This window comes from Nelumbo lutea, chromosome 5 (genome assembly GCF_056320005.1).
Source record: "Nelumbo lutea isolate HS-2025 chromosome 5, American lotus-T2T, whole genome shotgun sequence".
NCBI classification, from domain to species: domain Eukaryota; kingdom Viridiplantae; phylum Streptophyta; class Magnoliopsida; order Proteales; family Nelumbonaceae; genus Nelumbo; species Nelumbo lutea.
Genome location: NC_142688.1, coordinates 45,009,193 through 45,020,025, shown reverse-complemented (window position 1 = coordinate 45,020,025; position 10,833 = coordinate 45,009,193). Strand labels below are relative to the sequence as shown.

Here is a 10,833-nt window from a genome sequence, read left to right as displayed (position 1 = left end):
GCTTCCGAGTCGGCGACCTGGTTCCCCGTAAGATTATGGTGCCCGAACCCAGCGTAGGCAAACTTGGACCAAATTGGGAAGGACCCTATAAAGTAAAGAGAGCGCTCGGGGGGCATACAAGCTCGAAGCCTTAGAAGGCAAACCGGTACCCTGAGTGTGGAACATTGTTAACTTAAGGCGATACTACCTATAAACCGCCAAAAGAAGTGGATGAAATCGCTACAAGAGCCTTGGGGCCAAGATGCAGAGCCAACAAGAGGAACCTCGGCATAAGCGAGCAAAGAAAAGCCAGACATATTATCAGTTCGACAAAATATCAATCAAAAGAATAAAGCGGAGCAGAGACTAAGTATTAAACACTAAAACAGGTCGCGCGAGTACAACGACCCAGGTAAGAAATAGGTCGGGCATGTTATCAGTTCGGAAAAAAGAACACTTAACCAAAAAGATTGCTTATTTCATTGCAAGAAAAGGAAGAGTACAAAAAAAAAATTATTACAAACCCGAAGCCGACTCAGTTTGAATCCCCTTCTGTAAGAATCCACCATCAGGTCGTCAAAACACGGCGAGGCAATGTAGTCTTCAACGGTCTTCTTCTTGGCATCTTCAATACCTTGGAAAAAGATCTGCGTTTTCTCCCTGATGTCCTCCTAAAGATATTCGACCTGATGCTGTAGGTCTAACCTCATGTCCGCCATATGCTTCATGACTACCCCCATGGCCTCGGCATCCCGCTGAGACATCGCCTGCCTGGCCATAGAAATGTGAGCAGCCTCTTCGGCAGCATGAGCGACCGCCTCAGCAACTCGCGCTTGTCGCGAGCTCCACTCCACCTGGGGTGCGAAGGCGTGAATAGAAGAGTTCACCTACCAAAAGAAACAAATGAGCAACAACAGCAGGAATGATAGAAAATGAAGAAGGCAGACAAAATATGACTTACCACCATAGCATGAGTTACAGCACGGCAGGCGATCTGATTCAAGGGAAGATCGGTCCACGCCGCGATCTCCTCGGGGAAAGTAGCCTCCCTACTCTTATGAAGAGCATAGTTTGGCGACAACACGCTCCTGAACTCCCCTTGAGCTCCCAAACCCGAGGGCCCAACCCGCGTATGAGCAGACCCAGAGTAAGCAGAAGCACTCGAGTAGGTGGGAGCACCTGTGTGAGTGGTCTCGGCGTAAGGGGCCCTTGCCGCTTCATGCATCGGAGCCACCTCGGGCTCCCTGGGCAGACCTACGGCGTGTAGCCTGGAACTTGAGGCTCCTCATCCTGAGGCAGCTTGGTACGAGTTCGCATGGCAACCCGCTTCCTCCTCTTCATGCCTTGGAACAAGCGCCCCCCACGAGTCCTCTCTACGTCCATCACACCTGTAGAAAAGAGTTCGGCATCAGAAAAAATGAAGGAACAAAACAAACAAGAAACTTGAGCTAAGAAACCTACCCGAACTCAGGCCGACCGCAATAAGCTTGGGCCTCCGTTAAGTACTGATGGCACTTTAAACCTTGTCGTGCCCATTGCCGGAGGCCCTTCACTGTCTCTTTATCGAGAGTGACACCAGAATCAAGAGCGGCCTCCCCCCATCCAGTCTGAAAAGGCCACCCTTGTGCACTTCGCACCCCGAAGTAATCCCGCTTCCACGCTGGGACCTTGTTAGGTAGTTCGTGCAGAAGCTTGAAGCCCGGGTGAGGAGACAGGTAATACGCCCGTCTTCCCCCGGGAAGAGAACCCGCTTGTGTTTTTGAGCATTAAAATAGAGGAGAATATCTCCAAGTCTAAAGGGAAGTTTTGTTTACAAAAAAGGGAGACTGTCCCCACCAGGTTTCGAATTGAGTTCATATGAAGCTGGCAAACGGTAACGCCGAAGTGGTTTATGACCTCGATGAGAAGGGGGTGGAAAGGCAATCGCAGCCCCATAGCGAGCTGCTCTCGAAAAATCACAATCTCATCAGGACCATGTTCCCAAGGAAAGCTACCCGAAAGAACGAAATAGGTGTACCCCCCAGGCAGATTGTAAGAGATAAGAAGAGATTGGAGCCCCTCGGGCGTCATGGTCGAAGGACCAAACCTGTCTAGCATCCGACCTCGACGAGAGGTAGATGCCAAACTGCCCGAAGCGGCTCGGCCTACGGGTTCGAAGTCATCCTCAAGTTCCACCTCAGGATCACTAAGGCAATCGGGGCATACGGCTCGGTTCGTAGAACCTACATCAGTCCTACTTGAAGAATTGTTTGAACTATCAAAGCTAGACATCGAGGAGAAAAGGTGGATTCGGGAAGGTACTCACCGGAAGAAAGTTTTGAAGGCCTCGAAAACTGGAACAAGCCAAAAACCTTGAAGGCGAAGTAACAAGCCTAGACGCGAAATGAAAGGCATGGACGCAAGCTGAAAAGTTGGACGCGAACTGAAGAAGCAAACTGTAGAAGTGACAAATCGACTGAGGTCCCCTACTATTTATAGCTATAGTATCAAGAACCAACAGTACAGATCAAAGCCAATCCGACGGCCCGCATTTGCGCTGACCGCACGTCCCCTGAGATCGAGACGTGATTGGCACATGTCTCTCCGAAATGAATGAAGCGCCAGCGCACGTCTTTCTGAAACCGACGACGCGCCGGCGCACGTCTTTTTGAAGCTGACAGCACGCCGCACATGTCTCTCTGCAATTGACAACTACCAGCGCACGTCTCCTCAAAACGGCAGTGGCGTGCTTTTTTCAAAATTAAAAGACCCGTTGTCACGTCCCAGCGGTGCGATTTTTTGAAATTTAAAAATAAACATGCACTGCCACGTCTTTCTGAAATCGAGACGTGATTGGCACATGTCTCTCCGAAATGAATGAAGCGCCAGCGCACGTCTTTCTGAAACCGACGACGCGCCGGCGCACGTCTTTTTGAAGCTGACAGCACGCCGCACATGTCTCTCTGCAATTGACAACTACCAGCGCACGTCTCCTCAAAACGGCAGTGGCGTGCTTTTTTCAAAATTAAAAGACCCGTTGTCACGTCCCAGCGGTGCGATTTTTTGAAATTTAAAAATAAACATGCACTGCCACGTCCGTCAACATTTATAAGCAGTAGGCACGCCTCCCGCCTTTTTCGGATGCTCCAGAAAACCGAAGAACCCTAGCAAAAGCACATCGCGCTGTCAAGATTCGAAGAACAGGACAAATCCACCTACCACCTCGCAAACTCCCCGCGTCGGGGCAAGACCCTTGGCGCGAGGAGTGGGGGGCAATTGAGGAAGGAAGATTTGGCCCGACCTCACAGCTATGCAACACGTGGCAAAGGCAACAGTTCGATACAAAAGCACGCCTAAGGCGCGAGCACCAAGGGAAGAAACCAGCGGACCGAACTCCCTTACCAGCGGTCCAAACTCCCCATTAGGAGCTCAAACTCTCCCTTCGGCCCCAAACCAGACAGTAACCCGAACTGCCCTGCATGTAACAGTTCGGGACACACCTCGCCGAACTGGCCTGCCTTATAGCAGTTCAGGACACACCTCGCCGAACTGGTCTGTCTTATAGCAGTTCGGGACACACCTCGCCGAACTGGCCTGCCCTATTACAATACAGGACATACCTCCGAACTCAAGACTTTGCCTCACTCACCACTCCACCACATCGCCCCCAGGACGACAAAACCAAACAAACCGTACCATGCCTGACATCGAGGAAGTCCGTACCCAAAAGCGGCGCACCTGACTGACTTGGGATCTGATGCTTGATGGCCGCGCTCCAAACGGCCACCTGCCACCGCCTCCTGACACCGCCATCTCCAGTTACAGAGATGGCTCCGATAAAGAGCTGTGGCGGTTCTGTCCCAACAGAAATGACGCCACCTGAATTGACAGAAGCAAGGGTAATCATACCCGACCTAACAAGGGCTTTGGAGTGGGTGCGCGAAGTGGTTATAAAAGGCCCCCTACCCCCAACAATAAGGTATGTGAACTTTGCGTCATCTGGTCTTTACTTTGCCTTTGAGAGAATACTAACTTGAGTTTCGGAGTTATCTCACCGGGTTCCCCCCGGAGTTTATTCATCTTCTTCGTTTCAGGTTCCCCATTGTTTCAGTCAGAAGCAAAATCATTGACAGGTAAGACCAACCGGATTGCGCTCCATCAAGATTAAAGTGGAGAAAGAAGACGAAGAATAAGAATAAGAATAACAAGTACAAGCACAAGAAAAAACGACAAGAAAAAAAAAAAAAAAGACGACGAAGAAGCAAAAGGTGAGGTCAGAGAAGATAGGAGGTTGGAAGAGAGAATACAAAAGCGAGGGTTAGCTAGGTTTTCTTGTCAAAACAGCAAGGCTGATTTTGGCAACTTCGAAGACCACGAACCGGAGCCAGAGAAAACAAGCTCAGGCACGAAGCCGCAACCAAGATTCGGAGGAGAATGGAAGTCGAAATAGAGACGAAAGAATCAATAGGATGCAGATCAAATCAGAACGATGAGTGGATGTTGGATTTCTATGAAGGGGTTGAGGACAAAACGGGGGAGGAACCAAGTATTGCCGTACAGATATAGAGACTCAGTTCTCGAGCCATGGAAACGTCTCTCCCGACAGAGATCATCGAGGGTTTCTACAAGACTGAAGACGAAGTGAAGAATTTATAAACAAATATAAAAATTACTATTTTCATTCTCGAGATCCCGACCGTCATGCAATAAAGAGAAATCCTCCATTAAAGTAGTAAAAGGACGGAAGCACGATGATCGTCTTCTTTGTCTATTAACAGAGAGTGCCAGAAATAAGGAAATGTGGAAGGTGACAGAGAAGGGAGTTATGCAGAGATAGCCAAAACCTGGATTGGCTAGACTGATGTTTCAAAACCATTGTTTTTAATGTAGCCATTTCACCTTACTTCAATGGAGAAGACAATCAACAGTATTAAAAGGTAGTTTGGACACTTAAAAACTTTAAACAGTCACATAAAAATTTTTTCAAGTTAACGGAAGGGGGTCTTTGTCTAATAGCTAAATTTCAGGGGGGTTTTGTCATAAAAAATATAGGAAGACTTTATCATTGACTCCAATAGTACAAGGGGGGTCTTTCTAATTTACCCTAGTTATTAACTAGTTACTCCATGTAATTGTTATATTATAGGTCATGCTCATTAAACCTATTCTCTAACAATCACCCACATATTGGCTTTGGTGTTTCTACACATATGACTTGAGATTCATCACCCTATAAGGTAGGCATAATATGTGTTAGTTTATTTGGACAATAAAAGCCCATTTGCTAGGAACCATTTTAGGTTCTTTCTATGTGTTGAAACATATTTCAAAGTTTATAAAATAGTTAGGAATATGTATAATTAATGAAGAAACTATGGGCTATTTATATAAAAGTAAAAGTTTGCAAACATGAATGACAAAAATGCTGTTTTATTAATAAATGTGAATAGTACAAAATCGCACCTTTATAGTATTACACAATTGGTTTTAGGACATACAACACCTCAAAGCATAACTTAGTCGTACATTAGGAACATCTCTTGTACTTATGTGTTGCTATTATGAAGATGTTCCAAATACATAGCTGGACTTGTTGTGAAATTGATGGTAAGAGTGCTCTACGAGGAGTGTAGGGGTGCAATTAGCGTGGTCTTGGCCAAATTTATAGTCAACCCAAGTCCAATCTTAAGATTTGAGCCTAAGGCTTGAGCTTGAGGTCAAACATGATCTTCTCAATTTGAGCTCAACCCACATTATAATTTAATGCATTTGGGTTGGGCTTGAGCCCAGGCTGGGCTTGGGTTTGTCAATTAACCCACTTTAAAATTACACATGTACATATACATGGTAATAGTGAACAATAAAGGATAGACACTAACAAGATCAAGACCTTCAACGACGAGGGGCACCACTTTACCATCTATACATTTCACGCCTTGCCAAAGAGTATTGGGAGTGCTTCTTGACCGAAAATAGGACCTTATTATCCACATTGGGCTTTGGATTTGGATGCCAAAAGTAAATGGGCATCAAATGGAGGTATTGAGTTCAATAGAGGAGAAATGGACGGTGGTAAAGGATGAGAAACAAAAGCGGCAGCAGCAAGATCTAAGGGTCCGTTTGGTTCACTGACAGGACCGGAATCAGAATTGGAATCGGCATCTATTCCCAACACTCGTTTGGTTTCAGTCAGGAATCGGAATCGAATTCTGATTGTTGCTGTTTGGTTCAACCAAAAGCTATAATCGGAATCAGCCAAAATTTCTAATTCACCTGCTAAAATGAAACTTTTCAGCTATGTCCATCCACCAGAAAAGAACACCCAAAGCTACCATAAAAGGCAGAAATATGAGAAAGCCAGTTCGACTGTAGGGAGAAATAGATCTTTGGTAATTGCTCCTAGAATGTGGTGAAATTGGGTAGGGATCCGCCAGAAGTTGCTGCTGTTCTCTTTGATGAAGAGATGACGACATTATGCCTTTTAAGGTGATTACTGCGTCCAGGCCAATGTGCACCAGTTCTAAAATGGAGTTACTGTAAGCCCAAAAAATCAGTTCTATTCAGTCTAAATAAAAATGACGAAATCTGTAGAACAAAATCCTGTACAAGGAGCAGCTAAATCCCAGCTTTAATGGGATTGTACCATGAAAACTCGATGCCGACTATAGAATTGGAGATCCCTAAACCTCAAAAAATGTATCGGAAAAGAAAGAAAAATCCAGTGCTTCCAGAATAGAGAAAGAAATTTGGGAAGAATTAAGCAGAGCAAAATTCAAATCCTTCTCTACCTATAGCCTGAGGTTCTTCGAGCTTGAGTTGACTCGACCAGATTTGAACTATGGAAACGTGGAACTTCCTCGAATCAGTTACGCTTGAAGACTTCAGCAGGCAGATTGGAATCCAGAGAGAGAGAGAGAGCATTTATGTATCTATCTATGTTGGCGCTAACTACCAAGTGATCAGAATTTTGTCCAAAAAAACCTAAATAGCGGAATGGGAATGGCATTCCGGGGGAGGGTGTCGGGAATGTCTATTCCCTCGTATGGGGGAATCACATTCTGCACATTCCGGTCGACAAAACATCTGGAAGCAGAATGGTCCATTCCGATTCCGAATAAAACAATAATCGAAAGGAGATATGAAAACATTGTTCAAGATCTCTAATTTTCTCTCTGTTGCTTAAGCTGGTTTTTGTGGGGAATAACCCTTTGATCTCCCTCCAACTTTTCTCTTTCTGTTCAATGTCCTTTGATCTCCCTCGCTTTCTTTCTTTGTTTAGGTACAAGCTGATCTGAAAGTTATAGCTATAACAGTCAAAATGAGAGTGACAGAGGCAGGTTCAAGCCTCTATTCCCAGCCTTTACTCTCTCTTCTTGACTGGAAACGGGAGCATATTATCGACATCGGGCTTTAGATTTGAATGCCAGAAGTGAGAGAGCATCAAATAGAGGTATTGTGTTCAACGGAGGCGAAATGGGCTGCGGTAGAGGATGAGAAACAAAAGCGCAGTAGGATCTAAGTTAAGCAGAGAGAGTAAAACAATAATTGAAAGGAGAGATGAAAACATTGTTCAAGATCTCCGATTTTCTCTTTGTTCAGCGTCCTTCGATCTCCCTCACTTCCTCTCTCTGTTTAGGCACAAGCTGGTTTCTGTGGAGAATAACTCTTCGATCTCCCTCCGCTTTTCTCTCTCTATTCACTGTCCTTTTGATCTGCCTCACTTTCTCTTTCTGTTCGGGCACAGACTGATCTGAAAGTTACAGCTACAACAGTCAAAATGAGAGTGATGGAGGCGGGTTCGAGCCTTCGTTCCCAGCCTTCACACGGATTTATTAGAAGATCATATGGAATATTTGAATGTCATCCACGGAGATGAAGGAGGAGTACGTTGTGGGAGTCATGGGGCCAACTCCTTTAATCGAGTTAACATTAATACTATTGTTTCTTTCCTCATCTTTTTCTCCTCTGCCAACTCCCAAGGAAAGAATACGTAGCTTTACTGTTTCTTCACTCGTCAAGTTTCCAGGCCAGATGTCAAGGCAAAATAAGCTCCGAGCCACCTCTCTCACCAGATTGCGAAAACCAAAGGGCCAGAATAAATATCTTTCCTCTTGGGTCTCTGGTCAATTGTCTCTGGTCACGAGAAATTCAATCCTCACCCCATTCCCAGACCATTAATCATCCCATACCTTTACTGTTACAATATGCGAGTTGGAGGTTTGCTATTGAAACTAATAACTTAAACCCATGGAAGACAATCGCCTTAGTGTGCGCGAGTTATGTGAAGGAATACATGACGGACAAGGGTTACTTTGTTGATCTTGAAAGCGTCTCAAAGGAGGCAATTGCTTATGCGAGGAGTGTCCAGTTGGTTGGGGATGGGAAGGACGTCTAGGTTTTAGATATTGACGAGACCTTGCGCTACGGGTGAGATTCTTTATCTATGGTTGCAATTCAATTTGTTCTTATTGTGATGGGTTCCAATGGATTTGATTTCTGATTATTGTTTCTTCCGATTAAACTAGGGGTGATGAGTTTTTGTAACGAATTAGGTTCTCATTTGGGTTTTGATGGTTTCCTTTAGCCTGAAGGTTTTCAATGGGAGTGAGTTTGATAAATGGGTTTCAAACTCTGAGCCTCCATTTCTAACGTTTCAAGCTTGTTGATTTCCAATTTCAGATTTAATTATTTTTCGCAACAAAAAGAAAGAGGTTTCTTTGACTTTGCGGACGTACTCTTAAACGCCTCAGTTCTGAATTCTGAATTTCTGAATTATGGTGATTGGTCATGTGCAACTCTGGTGGCATGTGAAGGTTAGGAACGGGTGGAGAGGTGCGAGGTGTTTGGGAAGTGGCATGTGAATGGCCGTCTCGTGGGTAGGAGATCAGGAGTCGTTTGACACACCATAAGTGGTGCGTCGGTTGGAGAACAAAACTGAAACATTGGCGGCCGTTGATGTTGGAGAACAAAACTGAAACATTGGCGGCCGTTGATGTTTCGTAAAATAGGGGATCCACCCTTTTGATACACCAATGTAAATTGTAGTGGATGCTGTGCCAGCGGGAGAAGAAAATTGAAACAGGGGCGGCCATTGATGCCTTGTAAAATAGGGTTTTAACGGAAGAGGACAGTGATTTTTACCTGGCTTACAGAAGAGGATGGAGGGTAATATTAAAAAAATTCATAAGACACATGGTGTCACTCGTGTCACATGTGTATAGATTTTGGTAGAACATTAATAAACACTAATAGTGGGAGTAGAGCTAATCAATTATCCAAAAACTCGGGTACTCTGATAACATGTAAATAATAAGGGTAGACTTAGTCAATTAGCTAAACATTAAGAATAGTTTAAGAAATTTACCCTTAAAAAAATTTAAAAAGCTTGAATTTTTAGGTCTAAGTATAATTTGACTACCGAAAATCCAATCCCAACTTATATAAAATTTTGGTTTGGGTCAGTCTAGGCTCAAGTTGGGTCTGCCCAAATTACACTTCTAGTTAGGAGCAAATCTTGATTCCTCTAAGAAAGGGTGTTACTCCATAAATAGAAATAAAGTGAAAATTAAAATTTTCTTGTTCCACAAAAAAAAAATGAAAATAAGAATAAAAAAAATCATAGAAAAATCGAAACCTAATAGGCACACGTCACAATGTTTTGATAGCACACTATTGTCTAATCTGACGTTGATTGTCCTACGGTTTATGTGGGAGCTGATATTAGAAAAGCAGGGAGAATAACAAGTAACATGAAAGTTCAATGGGTCTTTTTGCAAATGAAAATTTTAAGGGGGTAATTGTCAATGATCTCATAATAAGGAGGGTCTTTATAATCTATTTGAAAAAAATACATGAAAATATAGGAATGCCTTAATAAATCAATTTTTGTAATATATATATATATAACAATAGCTAGTTGAAGGCAGGGATACGGCCGGTTGTCTTTGTACTTACAACGCCAGAGCATCTTCTCTTTCTCCGGCTTCGGCACTTACAACGACAACCGGCGGTACCCTTCAGCCCATCTTTTCACCTCATTTTTTTATTTTTTTTTCTGATATTTTCGTTTTCTATATATTAGAAAAATCGGCGGCAGTCATCTTCTCCTTTTGCGCTGGCACCTACAAAGACAACCGGCGGTATTCTCAATCCCACCTTTCATCTCATTGTTTATTTTTTCCTCTTTTTTTTGATATTTTTATTTTCCAGATATCAGAGAAACCGGTCTCCTTCTCCGGCACCGGCACCTTTCTTTATTCCATTTGGCTAACATTAAGGGCAAGCCTTCTGTTCAAAAGCTTGCGCAGAAGAAAAGTGAATGCGCGATTTATAGAGTAAAAACAGGTCGATAAATCTGGTTGATGACTTGATGTGATGCGCTATCGAGAGAGGCGTTTCGCGTTTGCCTTGCCCACCGACCACAAATCAAAGTCACTTTACTAGTAGAAGTGACAGTGCCTACTCTTGGAAGGAAAATTATGTTTAGTAACATCATGGTGATTTTCCATGGAATCATTATTTTAATTGTATTGGGTAGATTCTGGTCCCCCTTAAAACATGGAACAAATGCCAAGTTTTAGGGGCCTCAGAACCTTCTATTGTCTAGTTTACTCAGACTTGAGAAGGTTCCTTTATTCACAGAATGACAAGTTTTAGGGGCCTGGATTGATCTTTAATCCATCAACTCATTAAGCATCCATTGTGATCTACTAAATGGGCAGGTTGGGTTAAGAATTGGCACTGTTTTTTGATACATTGGAAAATAAATAAAAATGAGGGAACTTTGTGAGAAAATTTTTGAGACATTTTCTACAATTATTAAGGAATTTACCATAACTTTCTTTTTCTCACTTATTTGAGCAAAACACGATTCCC

At 43.6% G+C, this 10,833-nt stretch overlaps 1 long non-coding RNA gene across 1 annotated transcript; it reads left to right on the top strand.

The window, feature by feature from the left end:
• Positions 1-8,245: 8,245 nt before the first annotated feature.
• LOC148852103 (uncharacterized) lies at positions 8,246-10,642 on the top strand. Its single transcript, XR_016099662.1, has 3 exons — positions 8,246-8,385; positions 10,040-10,097; positions 10,168-10,642. It is a non-coding gene; the product is annotated as an uncharacterized LOC148852103 (long non-coding RNA).
• Positions 10,643-10,833: the final 191 nt, after the last annotated feature.